We start from the raw sequence: 18,278 nt of genomic DNA, 5'->3' as shown, positions 1-18,278 counted from the left end.
GATTTATTGTATTACAGAAGATCAAAGTAACATAGCAAGTAAGCAAACTTCGGGGCAAATGCTACTGTGAAGATTAGGTTAACTTACTGGCTGTCATACTAAATTCACCTGCATATTTCCTTCCCACCTCCACTGGTCTTTTGGAAAACAAATCCTTCACCCCTCAAAAAGTTCCTTACACTGCAAATACAATGCAAAGATGAAATCAAAAGATCTTTTCGGAACAAAAATGTCAGTCAAGTAATAGGGATGTGCAGCACTTTTCCATCACTGATTTCAGTACGAAGAAGAGTGGTTTGTGAGAACCTCCCAGATGTCATCGGTACAACCATCACAGCTTGCACCCAGCCCCTGAACTACACATATACACACACTTTGTGCTTACAATCCCCTTCTTACCGTGAATCCGATCAGCGCAGCTGCTTCCCCAGATAGTCCAATAAAGAAGGTGGCAGAGAACGATTTCAGTCTGTGTATCTTCTATGCAAGGGTAAAGCACAGAATCAAACCGAGGGATGGGATGATAAGGAAAATGTGCTCTGAAATGCTTCCCATGGTAATCTTCCTGCCTTGGGAACAGATGCCGCGTCTTTCGCCAGCAGGCTCAGGGAAGCGAGGAGGCATTCAGCCACGGTATCTCCTTTTAATCTCGTTAAAGACCGGCTGCGTATCCACGTAGTCCAGCCCTACCCTTTCAAAAAATAACACTGACTCCGAACAAGAATCGGGATCAGGATAGGGGAGGGGGGGGGAGACAAACTGTTCACCAGAAACTACACATCAAAAGGAAACTCGAAGTTGAAGCCAGAAGAAAACGGGAAAGTACAGTCTCTCCATCTTCCAGAAGAGCTATCGCGGCGGAGAGAGAGAGAGAGGAGAGCCTCCGCTGCGTGGTTAACAGGGATCCTTTACCATTCCTGACAGGTGACCGATACAAACACACACACACGCACACACTCCGCAGCCACGTACACTTAGAAGGGACCGCTGTCAGTGCGACTGAGGCTGTGCAAAAGGCAAAGTCCAGTACAGTGTACGTTGCTTTGCATACATGTCAGGGCGAATGCACCAGCGCAGCGCAGAGCAAACCTTGCTGAAAGCTGGAAGAAGTTGCAATGGTTGGTAAAGGGGGAGGGGGGCGCCTGCACCAAAGGAGAAAATGATCGATAGATTTAATTCACGCGCACGCAAACACATTAATTATTGGAGTTCCGCCACACGCATGGCTGTGAGAGGTAAATATATCCAACCTGCGCAACCTTGCGCTTCCTTTGTGGCTTCTAAAATGAGCCAGCAAGTTTCTCGGCCTTCATTTGGAGCTCAAACTTGGCAGAGGCTCGCGGGGAAGGATACCGGCGGGTGTTTGGCTGCAGTCGGCGGTGTATGCCACAGATTCATTCCCCCTTTGACAGGCTGGTGAGATCTGAGCTGATTGAAGGTGGAGGGATTTTCTGTGGGTGCTTACCGAGAGCTTGTGCCGGTAAGCTCTCCTCCACCCCAGGGCCCACGTGGCTAGCCGGTTTCAGACACCTTAATCGCTGTCGGATACAGGAAGTGCAGGCTGAGCACGGGGTGCTTATAACATGGCCGAGTCCCCCATCGGCAGACCAGGAGCCCAATTTGTTATAAGATGATGATTATACTGGGGTAGAGTTAAGTGAAGAGTTGTCAGTTAATCTGGCTGCAGCGTGAGGTAAGCTAACAGCAGAGCTCAGGCCCCTTCCCTTGCTTGCCAAGACTGCTTTCGTGTAGCTCTGTCAATTGTCCCTGGCTTTTTCTTTTTTTTTTTTTTTGCAGCTTCCTTTCAGTCCATTTCTTTTGTTTTGGTCAGTCTGATTTGCTAAATGTTGCCAGGTTTCAGGTGCCGTGAGCTGAGGGTGCTAAAAAATATTGCTGTAGTGTTTTTTTACAGATTACTTTCCATTTCGTCAGCTTTAGCAGACCTTTCGTTGTTGTTGGGGTGGGTTTATTTTACCCGGCAATGTTTTTGTTTTTTTTTCCCTGCAGTCCTTTAGTTTTTGTGAAGCAATTTTTGTGTGTTTGTCTGATCAGTTCTTTCCGTGTTTGGTTGCGGTGCTAGAGGCAGAGATTCTTTTGTTTTGTTGGGCTCTTTGAAAGTGGATAGCCGAGGTGGTCTCAGTGCTAGTTCTGTTTCTGAGAATTTTAAGAACATAAGATTTGCTATACAGGATCAGATCAAAGGTCCATCAAGCCCAGCATCCTCTTTCCAACAGTGGCCAATCCAGGTCAGAAGTACCTGGCATTAGGATCCCAAGGGGTAGAGAGATTCCAAGCTGCTTATCCCATGGATAAGCAGCCGTGGATTTCTGCAAATCCACCTTAATAATGGTTTATGAACTTTTCCCCCAGGAACTTGTTCAAATCTTTTTTTAAACACAGCTATACTAATAGCTTTCACTACATCCTCTAGCAATGAATTCCAAAACTTAATTATGCATTGAGTAAAAAAAATATATATATTCCCTTACTTTTACATGTATTACCTAGTCTTTGTACTTTTTGAAAGAGTTGTGTCCCTCCCTTGGTCCGGATTATGAATTAGCCCATGCTTGGTGTGCTGAGTACTACATGAGAAATTTATATTTACTAATATGATTTATCTTCCAGTTCATAGCTTGAGTGGCCAATGAGACAGGGTCCCAGTCACCCCGATATCACAATTCTGTGCCCTTCCCAAACAACTTCTCACTTGTGGCACCACAGACCAGATAAAATCATCACACCAGAATAAAACATTAATTAACCTTTTTACTAGTATTATGTAAGTAGACAGTAAATTCAACCAGAACATTACATGGGAAAACTACAGTAGTGAAGTATAATATAAACTTGCAGTTTTCTTATTTTAAATCAAGCAATGCAAAAATAGCACTGGGTATGGCCTGCTAGCCAGGGCAACCAATATACTCATATGGATAATAAAAAAAAAAAAAAAGAATACTAATAGAGAGAGGTTGGGGAGGGGAGGGGGGAACAGTAACGTGCACAACTTTCAGACATTGTCTTTATCCTTGAGGACTCAAAAAGGGGGTGGGGAACAGATCCACCCCAATGTCACCATTTTGTAAAGTGTGCACTTTGTCCCAAACAGAAAACTGTGTGGGAAAAAAAAATTCAAGAAAATGAATGAGTCCCTCTTGATGGTGGAGCTGATTATATCACAGACCAAATAGATGAGCACTGCAGTGTGTGGAAGATCTCTCTCTTCTAGGGAGCTTCCCCAAATGGTTTACTTGGTACTAAATAGAAAGTGGGCCTGGTTTCAGTCTCTTACAGAAAGACCATGGTCCATCAGCTTCTCTTTCACTGCTCTATTTCATGTGACTTTGCAAGGGTTTAGGCTGAAACAGTTAAAATGAGATACTGAATTTGTGACAAAAGGCAAGGAAATAAACCTTCTTCCTCCTCTGCTAAAATAATCTCTGTACAAAGTTTGGATTACTTAACTCAGTCTCTTAGGAAGGTGATCCAGCCATGTGCTCCTGGGCCTGGATAGGAAGTTTCTCAGTCTCTAAGCATCTGGCTCCTCTGTCCCTTGTTGGGATTTTACATGTAGCTCAGCTATGAAACAAGAACAGCTATCTGTCACTCTGTTTCCTCAGAGCACAGACTTCTGTCTCTCCCTCTCGATGATTAGCTCTTCAGGAGAAGAACTAATTGCAGGGCTGCCAGATGCACCCCTCTCTTCCTGATTCTGGTTCTAACTCTTGGCTCTCCCCACCCCTCACACCCAGACAGCCAATTTAAGCCTTCCCTCTTATAAATGGTCTCCTATCATTCCTTTGGCTTCCTCCTCTGCTGGATATCTAGTGCTGCTCTTTGGGAAGGCTAAACAGTAAAACCTTTTACCCAACTTGTTAACACCGTGAGTGCTGAATGCTGGTTCTTGCAGAACATTTGATATTCACAGGAGAACATACAGGGGTTTTTGATGTATTTTTATGTTCCTTCACCTTGGCTGCGGCAACTTGCAGTCTCCGCAAGGTTGAAAACTCCTTTTTGACAAGTCTAAAACACTTCACTCAGATCCAGATGCAGCTCGGTCCACATTGTAAGACTTCCATCCATGATAAGCCCATGAGGGCAAGAATCTGGTTTATAGTAGCTTGCTACAGAATAAACAACTGATTAACATTTACTCTTTCCATTCCACTCATTAATTTATAAACATCTATCTTATCTCCCCTCTCCAAGCTGAAGAGACCTAACCTCTTTAGCCTTTCGTTATAGGGGAATTGTTCCACATCCCCTTTATCATTATGGTTGCCCTTCTCTGTACCTTTTGTAATTCTGCTATATCTTTTTTGATATGTGGTGACCAGTACTGCATTACAGAGGTATTATGATATTCTCTGTTTGTTTTATTCTCCATTCCTTTCCTGTTAAATTCCTAGCATTCTATTTGTTTTCTTCGCTACTGCTGCTGCACCCTGAGCAGAAGATTTCAATGTATTATCAAGTATGATGCCTAAATCCTTTTCCTAATATGGAAGTTTGCATTGTGTAGCTAAAATTTGGGTTACTCTTCCCTCAGTGCATCATTTTATACTTGCCCACATTAAATTTCATTTTTCATTTGCATGCCCAGTCTCCCAGTTTTGCAATTTCTTACAATCCTCTTGTGATTTAACAACTTTGAATAATTTTGTGTCATCAGCAAGTTTATTCACTTCACGCTGTTACCATTTCCATGTCATTTGTAAATATACCCAGTGGTCCCCGAACAGATCCCTTGGGCATACAACTAGTCACATTTCTCCACTGAGAAAATTTACCATTTCGCTCTACTGATTGTTTTCTATCTTTCAACCAGTTGGCAATCTACAATAGGACACTGCCACCTATCCCATGACTTTCTAGTTTCCTATGAAGTCTCTCATGAGGGACTTTGTCAAATGCTTTCTGGAAATCCAGATAACTATAACTGGGTCACCTTAATCCACCTGTTTATTTATGCCCTCAAATATGTAGCAGATTGGTGAGACAAGACTTCCTTTGGCTAAATCCATGTTGACTTTGTCCCATTAAACTAGGCCTACCTATATGTTCAGCAATTTTCTTCTTTATAATAGTTTTTACCATTTTGCCTGGCACAGACCTTAGACTCTTTGGCCCTGCCAGGGGAAGCCTCTTCCGCTCTGGTGTCTGTGTGGTCCAAGGGTATGTAAAGCAGAGACTTACGATGGAGCTGGCAGGGGACACGCTCAGAAGCCGTCTATCCATTTGGGTGGTGCAGGTAAGGGACTGGACCCCACCCAATATTGACTCCCACAGGTTGGGAGAGAGAAATGGGGTAAAAGGGAAAGGTGGGAGGGATACTGACTGACTGGATTTCTTCTGCTGTATAGTAAATAAGTTTTATTATTAAGAACAGTAATGAAATGCAAATGACATAAACAATGGCGATAACAATACTGACACTTTCTTTTATATACAAGATATTTTTATATACACTAAAGATGTAACTACTCCTGAGATGGCATTATGTTCACTGTCTTTCAGTCAGGAGTGACTGTTGAAGATAAGTATTCTGTAAGTACGAATTACTTAATGGGTTATAAGTATTAACCCAAAATATGAACAGTAGGTTCAAGAATGTGATGCTTTGTACTCACTGTCCTTTTGCAGGTATTCCTGTTTCTGCTTCTAGGCAGTAGCCAAAAAGGTAAGTTTCATTTACTTAAAACTGTAGTTGTATGTGTCTTATTATTTGTATTTTCCTTTATTAAACATCTTTGTTTTCTCTATTCAGAGTTGTCTTGTAGCTGTCTCTTTCTTTGTCTAAGTGTACACTTTTTGTTGTTCCCTGTGAGTTGGTCTAGCTAGACTGTTGGCTGACTTTGTAGCTTGATCCTTCCTGAGTCCTGCAGTCTGTGTAGGGGTTGGATCTGTCATCTGTAGATCTTTTCTTCTTTAGTGTGTTCCCTATGCTTTCATTACCTATAATGGGGAGGGACTACCTACACTCTGGAACAGTCTTGTGAAGGTTAACACAGTGTGGGCTTGAAGATTTGTTAGCACTGTATCTCTGGCTAAAAGGAAAAAATAAAAGAATAAGCAATGTGTTCCCTATTCTCAGTATGCGGAGAAAATAAGCAGATGGTTAGTGTGTTTTGCAGCAGTTGCACTGACTGTAGCATTCACACTGTTGCACTCTCCCTCTCTCTATATCTGCAGCAGCTTCTTTCCCTGGCACAATAACTGTAAGACAGGGGTAGCTCTTTGCTGGTTCTCCAGTTCACTTGGATTTTATTTGGTAAGAAATATCTAATTCAACTGTTGCCCTGTTCAACATAAACTTTTAACTGTATCGTTTAACCATCTCCAATATAGCAGCTTGCTACAGCCTTTACCACCGATTGACTGTGGTAAAGCTCAAAAGCTCAAGTTCGTACAGTTTCAGAAGTGAACTTGAGTAACAGAAATAGCAAAAGTGACTTATCTCTTCTGAGGTACTCCCTCAGTTAAATGTTGGATCTTTCAATAGAACAGGTGATATCAAATAAATGTTCACTTTAATCTTCATTGCTAAAAGAATTTGATATAGTCCTGTCATAATCATCTGAATTTCAATAAACGTACATCTTTAGCTGGACAATTACCATTAACTGACTTTTGACTTTGTCTTCTGTACTCTGCATATGCAATAAATCAAATATACTTATTATTTTGTAGTATCTTCTTCTTTTAGGCACTGAAGCAGGTCCTGTGGAATGGCAGGAGAAATGCTTATGTCTCCTTGTTGTTCAGATGTTTTTCTTTCTCTGCTTTCTCTCTGTCTTTTTCTCTGCTTGGCTGCTTTCTCTTTCAGTTGCTGCTCTGCTTCCGCATGAAGCATGTGTAGTGAGACCCTTTTTTCTGACCTGGGGCACCCATCCTCTGCTGGTGATGTCAGAGAAAATAGCACCCAGGGGTCCTTGGGGAAGCATTTTCAAGTACATAACATTTTCCTTTTCCCTCTGCTTACAGTAGCTAGCAGGAATGATAATTTTTGGTGAAGTCTAGATCTTTTAAATTACTTTCAGTAGCTTTAATTAAGCTGAAGCACTTCAGGAACTAGTGTATTATTCCACTGGCCTCTTTACTACATTTTCTCATGTGGAGAACACCTTGTGGAATTTCTAATTATTTGGCAAGTTGCCAAGCCAGAATTTCAGCAGGAAAGTTACAGTGAAATCCTGAATTGGATTCTTACCGTCCAGTGGATCGGAGTAACAATTTTCAATAAACTTAAACTTTAACACTTGTTTCCACCAAAATCACACCCAACACTTTATTTTAAGGGTCCCGTGCCTCGTTTAGGTAGTCTTTCTGTTTTTAATCACTTTTAATCACTTTAAAGGAGCAGTGTTTCTAGCCCCTTAAAACCACTCAGAGCTTTCATCCAAAGGTGGAATACAGGTAACTATCATTCCCACATATGAATACAACACTTATTTCAGCTGATTTTTAACTTTTTATACACTTTTAATATCTTGACTGCCATTTTAAATTCAGGGCTATAAAAGTTATGTAGTGGTCTCCTAAAAGTCCCATCACCTAAATGTGGGGGTTTATTTTACTTATTTTTGTGTTTTTCATCAGTTTTTTTTAATTTTATTTTTAATCATGGGAAAGCTCACCTCCCAGGAAAGGATGTGACATCATCAGCCCTCTTTCTTCCCTTGCAGCATGTGGCCTGCACTTCCTCCCTGCAGCAGGCAATTTTCCTGAACCAGATGCTGGATCTAGCTTCCTGCATGCAGTTCCAGTTCACAGGGCTGTTGCTTCCTGCAATGGCTTGAAATCTAACTTGCCAGTGCTTATGCTGTTTCCTGTTTTCTTCATTTTGATTCTTTTTCCATTTATTGAAAGATGTTCTTTTAGCTATTATAGCCTCTTTCACCTACTTTTAACAATGCCATTAGTTGTTTAGCCTTCCTTCCACCTTTTCTAATTTGTGGAATACATCTGGTCTGGGCTTCCCAGATGATATTTTTAAACAGCATCCATGCCTGCCTGATCTAAACTCTTAACCTTTGCAATTGCATCTTTCAGTTTTTCCCAAACATGTTTCTCATGTTATCATAGTCACCTTTTTGAAAGTCAAATGCTGTTACAGTAGATTTTTTTAGTGTCTTCCCTCCAGTTATTAAGTCAAATTTGATCATGTTGTGATTACTATTGCCAAATGGCTCTAACACTGTTACCTCTTGCATCAAGTCCTGTGTTCCACTAAGGACTAGATCTAAAATAGTTTCCCCTCTTGTTGGTTCTTGTACCAGCTGTTCCATGAAGCAGTCATTTATTTCATCTAGGAACTCTACTTCTCTAGAATGTCCTGATGTAATATTCACTCGGTCAATACTGGGGTAATTGAAATACCCCATTATTACTGTGCTATGGATTTTGCTACCCTCTCTAATTTCTTTTAGCATTTCATTGTCTGTTTGTTCATTCTGGTCAGATGGATGATAATACACCCCCCACTGCTATGTTATTCCCCTTTTCACCTGGAAATTCTATCCATAAAAATTCAAGCTTGCATTTTATTTCCTGCACAACATTTTATCTTGTTTGACTCAGTGCCCTCTTTAATATATAGTGCCACCCTCCTCCAATTTGATCCCTCCTCTCATTTCAATATAATTTGTACCCGGGTGTCCCAGTGTCCCATTGGTTATTCTCCTTCCATCAGGTTTCAAAGATGCCAGTTATATCTACCTCTTCATCCAGTGCTAAACATTCTAACTCTCCTATCTTATTTTTTAGACTTCTAGTATTTGTATACAGACATTTCAAAGTATGTTTTTTTTGCTTGTATTAACAACCTGCTTATCAGATGACAGAGGCAATTTGGAATCTTTCTTCTCTGTCTGCTCTTTACTTAAAGGCACCTGGTCCATTTTAGCATTTATTGCAACCTTTCTACTGGGATGCCCTAGTTTTCTGTTTATTTATTTATTTATTTATTTAAAAGTATTTATATACCGCTTTTTAAAATAAAATTTTATCAAAACGGTTTACAATATGTTAAAATAAAGTAAAAATAAAATATAACTAAAATAAACTTAAAATACATAAATTTAACTAAATAGCTAGATAAATGTTAGCTAAATCAAATTATTAAATAATAATTTAATAATTAATTATTAAATAATAATATTAAATAAATAGTTTTCTGTTCTCTTACCATAGTATCCTTCATAGATACATCGTTCCGAACCATGCATTTTTGAGTGACTGTCAGCTTTCCCTCATTATCTAGTTTAAATGCTGTGCTATCTCCTTTTAAATGTTTGTGCCAGCAGTCTGATTAAACCGTGGATGGATGGAGACCATTTTTTTTGGAAAAGCCCCAATCTTCTCCCAAAATGATGCCCTATTCCTAACAAACCTAAAATCCTGTCTCCCCCCACCACCAACACCACCACCACCACCATCTCATCCATGCACTGAGACTCTGGAGCTCTGCCTGCTTTTTGGGTCCTGCATGTGGAACTGGAACCACTTCGGAGGATGCTTCCCTGGAGTTGAAATCAAGTTGAAATCAAGAACCTGGAGGTTCTTGATTTCAACTTTTGATCTAAAATCCTAAATTTGACTTCTAGAACCTCCCTCCTGCACTTTTCTATATTATTGGGACCCACATGTACCAAGAAAGCTGGCTCTTCCCCAGCACTATCTAAAATCCTGTCTATGTGATGCGACAGTTCCACCAACTTTGCACCAGGCAGGCAAGTTATCAAATGATCCATTTATCTACCAGCCATCTAGCTATCAACCTTCCTAATAATCAAATCACCAAGTACAACAGCTGTCCTAACCCTTTCCTGCAGGGCACGTGCCCCTGGAGACATATCCTTGGTGCGAGAGGATACTACATCATCTCTAGGGCAGGCTCTAGCTACAGGATTTTTTCCTGCCTCACCAAGATGTTACTCTCCTTCCAGGTGTCCTTTCTCCTCTGACAGCACAGGGGTTGTCTTAGAGGAGAAAGGGGCTGATAGATTGGGACTTCTACCAGGGGCTGGTAGATTGGGACTTCTCTACTATGTCACTGAAGGTCTCCTCTATATACCTCTCTGTCTCTTAGCTCCTCCAGGTCTGCCACTCTGTCCTCCAGAGATCTGACTCATTCTCTGAGGGCTAGGAGCTTTATACAACTAGTGTACACATACAACCTCTCACCAGCTAGAAGAAAATCATACATGTGGCACTCAGTGCAAAAGACTGGAAAACCCCTCTCTCACTGCTGGACTGCAGTCTCCAACTTAATTTTGGTGATTTGTTATCAAGTTAAAACTTCTAAGGGAGTAGGGATGTAAAGCTAATCTAAGGTAATTTAGTCAATTGATTTATTTTAAATTTCTGACAGTGACCTTCAAAACACTACAATTAATCTAGTTATATCTGCCTAGTTACCCACCTTTTGAATTAAATTCCTTCTATATAAAATCTGTACTATATATATGATAGTTTGAGGTGTGTGATGCGGGGCCTCTGAAAATTGGGGCTGTGAAGCCTGAAAGCCTAGAATGCTGAGAGAGACTCTGGGGAGGTCTTCACAGTATTCAACCATTTATATCACTATAGGAGGGCCAGCTAATAATTTGAGGTGAGGTTTTGGTAGTGGTTTAGGGGTCAGTTTATCATGCAGAGTGAGAGGAACGGACAGCATAGTACACCTCCGTGAAGATTAGACATCATTTGGAGTGAGGAAAGTCTCTCAAAGATATTTCTACAATGTTCTCTCGCCCAAACTCCTCCCCAATCCTGCCCCTTTGAAAAATCTGCATTTGCACTATCATTATTATTGCATGTGTTCTGGTGTTATTGCAGGCGTTAATGCCATAACACATTTTGATGAATGACCCTCTAAGTAAGATAGATGGATAAGTCTCTTAAATAGAGCTTTTCATCCATCCAAGAAATACTATTTAAAACGTATCCAGCCATCTTACTTAGGTCTGGATTCATCACTTAAAATCTTCACTGATGTCTACTGTGCATGTAAAATTGCCCCCCAAAACCAAGCCCACACCAAAACCTCACCCTGAGTTCAGAATGTCCCTGTTTACACTGGTTTAAAAAGTTGACTGTGTGTGCTTCCTCAGAGGCTCTCGCTCTCTCTCTCTCTCTCTCTGGCCATATTGCACAGCTATCTATCACAGCCATAATGCTAGGAAAAAACTTATTGCATCCAATTTGATGAATGACCTCCTTATACGGATAAGTAGTTGTATTTGAGACTTATCTTTCTGTCTTTCTTAGATGGATAAGTAGTATTGTAGCAAGCAGCAAATAGGGAGTAATGTTAGTTTTCCAGAAGACTTTGTGAAGTGCAGGTGGGATTAATAGTGTAGAGCAGAGCAATCAACAACCAATCAATAAATCATTTAAGTGAATGAATATGTTTCAATAGATATTTCACAGCTTAGACTAAGACATGATACTGGTGGGTACAGTTTTTCTTTGTTTCCTTTTCTTTAAGTTTGTTCATTAACTGGATAAGTTAAGAACAAGAAGCATCTGTTTTTTTCTAACTGATAAGGCCAGTGAAGCCAATGCTTAGAATCAGGCACTGGATGTCTCTAACGAGCCACAGGGAGACATAAATCTTGTTAGAAATGTGAATTCTAATTAGACGAACTGGCTTTGCAAATCCTGAACTAGAACCAGAAAATAAGAATATAAGAAAATAACATATTGCATTATCCAGATAAGTTGGAACTTAACCGGATAAGTGCACTATGTATTGCTTGTTTAAAAAAAAAATATATTTTTTTATGTATGTGTGCAAGGTGCATCTTACGTGTATTTTATTACCCACACATATCATTTACATACAGGATCTAAAATACAGGAATAGATTTCTGCATGCTTATATGTTCGTGTATATGGGCATGCCTGTAGCTGTTTTAAAGTTATTCTCTAAGCCTTCCTTCTTACAGGGGTTTAATGCTTTCAGTGTTTGGCAAGTTCTTGCCTTATCTAATTGTGATTTAGAATTATTTGCTGATGCTTCTAGGGGTGTTGGTTTTGGGATTTATTTTAAAAGAGTGTTGTCTACTGAAGATTGACCTAGAAGCTGGCATTTAAAAGACTGGAAAAGGAATATAACTTTCCTTAAGCTTTTTCCAGTTTATTTTGCTTTCATAATTTGGGGTGATCAGTTGTTCCCTAAAAAAGTGATGCTGCATTCAGATAACATGGGAACAGTAGAGGAAATTAGACATTTTGCTGACTGATGATTTATTGGTTGTTGCGAATGTATTACACTGTATTTATTTGAATGTAACATTGGTTTTTAAATATGTTCTAGGTATTCATGATGACATTGCTGATCCAGTGTCTCAATTTCAGTGGTCCCATTTCCTGTTTGTTTTTGGAGCAGACATTTATCAGATGAATGGGCCAAAAGAATTCTGGGTGGGCATCATTCGGCTGTGATTTGGGACCTGCTTCAATATTACTTGTCATCAAATACTTGGAAAGCATATAATAAGGGATAGAAACAATTTGTCTTTTCACTCTTTGCATTCTTCTTTCCCTTTGTGGCCTATTGGGGAATCTCAAATTGTGCATTTTATTTTTTTTGCTAAAGAAACCAAAATGTTTTGCCATTCCCTTTCTGTGTCTTCGAGTATAGACTTTCTCTAAACAGTTTGGATATTATGATCCTACTAAGTCATTCATGATTAAAAAGTTGATGCAAGGATTTATATGTCCTGGAAATAGGTTGACTCCTATTAGAATCCACCTACCTATTTTTCATGATATATTATTTTCTTTATTCCAGGTAGTTCCTGAGGTGTATATATTAAGATATGAGGTAGTGCTTTTTCATTTGCCTTTTTGGGGGCTTTTCATGTTAGTGAGATTTAGGAGTTTCTGGTTTGTTTATGGATGTAAAAGTTTATAGAAAACTGGTCTCTTTACTGTACGTATTCATCATTCTAACACTGGTGAATTAGGGAAAGGTGTTTGGGTTACTTGATCTCATGTCCTGTAAAGTGCACTTTGGAACTTTTGGTTTGTAGGCCACATTCTCATTTGTTTTGGTTGGTCCATGAGTATGCATCTCCTTTAATAAAATTTCAGTTTGCATCTGTGTTGAAAAAAAAGCTTAGCATTAAGCTGGTTTTTATGCAAAATTATTTGGCCCTCATTCTTTTAGGGCTAGTGCAGCATCTTTTGCAGCTTCTCAAGATCTCCATGATCAAATTATCATGTGTCTGGGGCACTGGCATTCTAATAAATGTATATAACCCTTACATTAATGTGAATGGGGTATAAAAAAGTGAAGCAGCAGAGTGCCACGCTGAAGCAGGAGTGGGTCATGCATCAGGGAGCCGGAGCGATCTGCTGAATGAGCTGATCTCTACTGTTCTAGGTTTCCTCGATGTCTGGCTGGCTCAGGGTTGTGCTGCCAAGTGCTCCAGGAGCCTGGGAGTTTCCGGCAGCATGGAAAAAGAGGCCACATGAGATCTGAAGTGGGTTCCAGTTTTGAGAGAGCCCCTGTTCTTGCCAAAAGAAATATAATCTGCACCATCATACGAATGGCAGTGTTGGGGAGCTGCCATAACTCCAATGAGGTGATTCGTGGCACCAGGGCTTTAGGCAAGCCCCAGTGCGATGTAGAGGACCTATTAGATGATGTCATCAATGATGACAGCAAGTGGCCAGGAAAGTTCCCGAAGGCATTTTTAAGTTAAAAAAATAAATAAGCCAGGCAAATTAAAAATAAAAAATCTGCAATTTTGGTGGCAAAAAGGGAGAGTCTGTCACTTAAGTTTGAGACCCAGAAAACACTTTTAATTACACGGTGCTATGGACCCCAGACCACTTTAAACTTCATACAATTAAATAAATTTTCATACTTTGGTGAAAGTGGTTATGAGAGAAGGAGAATGACTTGCCAAAGTCATTTTTGGGACCGAAAAATGTTTTATAAATTTATTTGCGCCGTTGTGTCCAGAACCCTTTCACATCATTCAAACTAACTAAAATGCCTCAGGGAAGGTGGATAATTTATTGAAAGGATCAAAAGAGGAGTTGAGGGTCCTATAAGAAGCTATCTTAAGAAACAAATTCTAAATTTTAGTATTTCTGACACAGGGTATTTTTCTGGGATTTCTGGTAGTTTTAGTGGCAGAGAAGGTGCCCTAAAAGATGTATGAGTGAGACTAAATGATTTTGAAGTGATTATGATCAATTTGGGTAAGATTATATATTTTATAGCATAGCAACGGGTACAAGGGAAGCTGTTGCCAGGGAAACACCATAGTAACAGAGTGGCTTACCTACAGTTAAGATGCTGTGAGGCCAGTGTAATAGTACATTGTATAGTCAAATCACATTTGATTTTACTTAACTGAATTGAAAGAAAATGTTAATAGTCACAAAAATATTGTATTTGTCCAGTTTTAGGCAGGGTGGTTTAATTTAAGAATTATAAAGCCATTTAGTAAAGCTGAGTATGGCAATAACTATTTAAAGAATGACATCATGAAAGTAATAATTTCACAGGCAAGAAATACTGACAGTTTAGAAAGCTGAAGGGAAAGTTTAGAAGAGCAGACAAAAAAAAAGAACTTGTGCTGCTGATGCCTTAAATTTGAGACCTATTTACTGTTTAAAATACAAATTGATTAGAAAACACTAGACTGAATGTGTAAGAATGAAAATATATTAGTTAATAGCTGCAAAGTTATGATTTATAACTAATAGTTAACCCGTGGTTCAGCTTTTTTTTAAATTATCAGCTTATCTGGATGGCTATGAAGGTTCAGTATTGAATGAAATTTGACATAATAAGGGAAACTACACATATAAGAGAGGTTCTGAAAAGTAAAACTTTCTTAATGAATCAAAGTCTCTCTCTATTTTGATCTTAAAACCTATCCTGTAGATAAAGGTTTTTTTAATCCCACAAGATTTTAGGTAATCCCACAATCCTTATCCATAATAACTTGGACTATTATAAATTGTGTTCCGTAATAATACTCTAGTACAGGGGTAGCCAACTCCAGTCCTCAAGTGCCACAAAGAGGACAGGTTTTTAGGCTATCCACAATGAATAAGCATGAGAAAGATTTGCATGCACTGCCTCCATTGTATGCAAATCTATCTCATGCCTATTCATTGTGGATATCCTGAAAATCTGGTTTGTTTGTAGCTCTCAAGGACTGGAGTTGGTGACCCCTATTCCTAGTAGCAAATAATATACTTCCCTCAGTAAGAGTGGCCAATTAAAGAAAAGGCTGAGGAAAGTGAGGTTGGAAGGGCCTACAATGTAGGCATGTGCATCTGGAAACAAATTTTGTGGGTACCCTAATTTGTTTGTTTAGTTTCAAAACAAAAACCCCAGCATGTTTTTATTTTGATTCATTTTCATTTGATATTAAAATCTATGTGGGGGGGGAGCATTTCATGTAAATTTCAGCCTAAATTGGGCTCCAGAATAGGGTTTTTTTAAATCAATTGCCTTAAAACTTGTTGGAAGAAATCAACAGAAGTGGAAAAGAACTTCATGGTACCTTTAAAAAAAAACCCAAGGAGACTGTAACGTGGCATGAATATCCTACGACTCTGTAAAGGGGCAAAGGGGTACAGCATTGGGAGGATTTCACCAAGTCAATGTAAGAAGAGCAAAGAAGCTGAAAAAGTGGGAAGAATACCGCAAAGCTCCAAAAGAGGGCACCAGCAACGGTGCCATGAACTCTTGATGGCATCGCAAGTGGCAAACTGGCACTGAAAGTGGCATTAGCATCCTAAGGCAGCATGAAGGGGGAACACAGCAGAAAAGGTGGCAGTACTACCTCCAAGGCAGACACTGAAAAGGGCCAAGTAGCGCAAACACTGGCTTCAAGGTACCAGAGCACCATGAGAGGTGCAAGGCAGCTCCCCCAGACTGGCAGGTTGTATGACACTCTTCTTGTTTTAGAATTGTTAGGAACTGGGCTTCATTTTGGGGAAGGGGGGACCTTTTCCAAAAGGAAGGGCTCCACCTTAACCAGAATGGAACCAGGCTGCTGACACTAACTTTTTAAAAGGAGATAGCACAGCATTTCAACTGGAAGATGGGGGAAAACTTATAGTTATTCAGAAGCATATGGTTCGGAATGATGTATCTTTAAGGATGCTAAGGGCCGGATTTTAAATCACTTATGTGCATAAAACACACGGGCCAATTTTCAAAGGGCCCAGCCACACGCGTAAACCTCCAAGACATGTGTAAGTCCCTGTTACGGTTTTGAGGTGTTGGAGTGGATTCTTGGGTACTGCGGTAATGGCCACTCCCATGGGGAGAAGCCCCGTGAGGAACCACAGTACTAGGCTAGACTCTATACACGCAGACACAGAAATTTGTATTTATTATACAGCTTGATGGTACTCTCCGAGGAGTGGACAGCAATGAGGTAACCCAGTAGAAGTAGTCCAGGGGTCCTTAGCAGAGGAGACCAGCCCCACACTCAAGTAGATGACAGGCAACGCAGGGTAGCCGAGGAAGGTCCCGGGTGAAGACTCCCAGCGCTGAAGCTGAAGGTGAGACAGACTGGCAGAGTTAGTACTCACTGAAGTAGATAGCTGTATTGATGAAGATCCTGGCAGGCAGAAGTAGTAGGCACCAGAGTAGGGAAAGCAGGCCCTCGAGGAGCGAGTACCCAATATCCCAGATAGTACCTGAAAGAGAGCATAAGGCCCCTGATGAGTGGGTACCCAGGTTATTGATGTATACCTCGAAGGGCATAGAGAGAGCTTTCTGCGGCAGCTAGGAAGTGGCAGAGCAGCTTAGACCGGAGGCAGTCCAATCCAATCCAATCCTTGCTCTCTCAGTTTGTTAGCAAATGAAGGGCAGGCTAAATACCAGGATGTGATGACGTCACTCGGAGGGGTGTTCTCTTTCTTTGTTAATGTGGAAATGTGTGGAAAATGGTGATTCATAATAACTTGGCGGAATGTTTCTGAATCTGTTAAATGCAGAGATCTATTAATTTGAGAACATAAGACAAGAATCTTCAAAACGTGCTAGTGAGTAATTGTACCCGTGAAAAATTTTAAGACTATGTCAGTTTTGGAAAAGGATTTTATATAAGATGTTGAAACATGAAGAAAATGTTTAAGGGGTAGTTTGTGTAAGAGAATTGATGGTGATGTGGTATGTTTTTTATTTTTGAAGCTACAAGTGAATTTAGCTTCCCCCTGATGAAGCCAAGCAGATGGTGAAACATTGAGGCCTCTGTGTTGGGTTAATCTATGAAGATCGAGATATTGTGGGGTGTTTACCTGTGAGAACGTGAGATACAGCTGTGGCTGTTGAAAAAAAGAAAAAGAAGAAAGGTGTTTACCTTTTGAAGATACAACGGGATGGGAAGACACGAACATTTGCGGTGAAGAGCGGGGGTGTAAGAGCCTCTTTGGATTTTAGTACGATTTTGGAATATTACAATTGATACGTTGTATTCGGGAGATAAAATGATATATATGGGATACAAGATGATGTGATTTTAATTATGTGAATGTGCAATAGATTTGATAAATGATTTTTGGGAAAAGAAAATGTATCCTCATAAATATTATATATTACTATTTCTTACATTTTAATATTCTCAGCTCCACTCAGGTTATAGTTAGGGCTGTTCAATTATCAATTGTTTTCTTTAGTTAGCACCTATATTAGTACAAATTAGACGACAGGCTACATTGAGGAAAATAATAGTTTGTGGAAGATTTATGGTGGAAGGAGGCCAGGTAGTTTCTTTTATTAATTTTGTAGAGACAGAATAGTATTAAGAAGATTGTAGACAATGTGTTCGAGAGCTGGCATTCGATTAATATGGTTCTTGCCAATACAATCCAGCCATGCTAGACAGCTTTGAAATCCAGCGTCAAAATCATCTCTACATTGGGATTCCCTATTTCAGTGTAAGCCAGCAGCATACACAAGCCTCGCTCCCTATCTTCAGTCAACTAAGAGAGCTCAGAGATAAGTGTGTACACACAAACAGAAAAGACTGAACTTAAAACACATAAAAAATTTTACATTTGAATATAGATTAAAAAGTAAAGATAGGAACGGAAACAAAATACACATATAAAAAAGAAACTTAAAGAGAAATATTAAACTATATTTACTTGGTTGTTGATCTGTTATATATGATAACCTCTGAAAAATAGAAAAGGGACAAAAAGAACCAATTCCTTTTGGAAAAACTAGGAAAGAATTAAATATTAATAATATAAGAAAAAAATGAAAGTAGCACTTATCTGAT

The 18,278-nt window shown here is 39.7% G+C and overlaps 2 long non-coding RNA genes across 2 annotated transcripts in view; one reads left to right on the top strand and one right to left on the bottom strand.

The window, feature by feature from the left end:
* LOC115095709 overlaps positions 1–1,604 on the bottom strand; it is a 350,693-nt gene extending 349,089 nt beyond the window's left edge. Inside the window, exon 1 of the long non-coding RNA XR_003857851.1 lies at positions 400–1,604. This is a non-coding gene — a long non-coding RNA (uncharacterized LOC115095709). The remainder of the gene's footprint in view (positions 1–399) is intronic.
* LOC115095711 lies at positions 1,543–17,981 on the top strand. The gene is made up of 3 exons (XR_003857854.1): positions 1,543–1,693; positions 5,650–5,686; positions 17,186–17,981. It is a non-coding gene; the product is annotated as an uncharacterized LOC115095711 (long non-coding RNA).
* Positions 17,982–18,278: the final 297 nt, after the last annotated feature.

This window comes from Rhinatrema bivittatum, chromosome 7, assembly GCF_901001135.1.
Source record: "Rhinatrema bivittatum chromosome 7, aRhiBiv1.1, whole genome shotgun sequence".
NCBI lineage: Eukaryota > Metazoa > Chordata > Amphibia > Gymnophiona > Rhinatrematidae > Rhinatrema > Rhinatrema bivittatum.
Note: the sequence above shows the minus strand (reverse complement) of the source record. Positions and strands in the feature narration are given on the sequence as shown.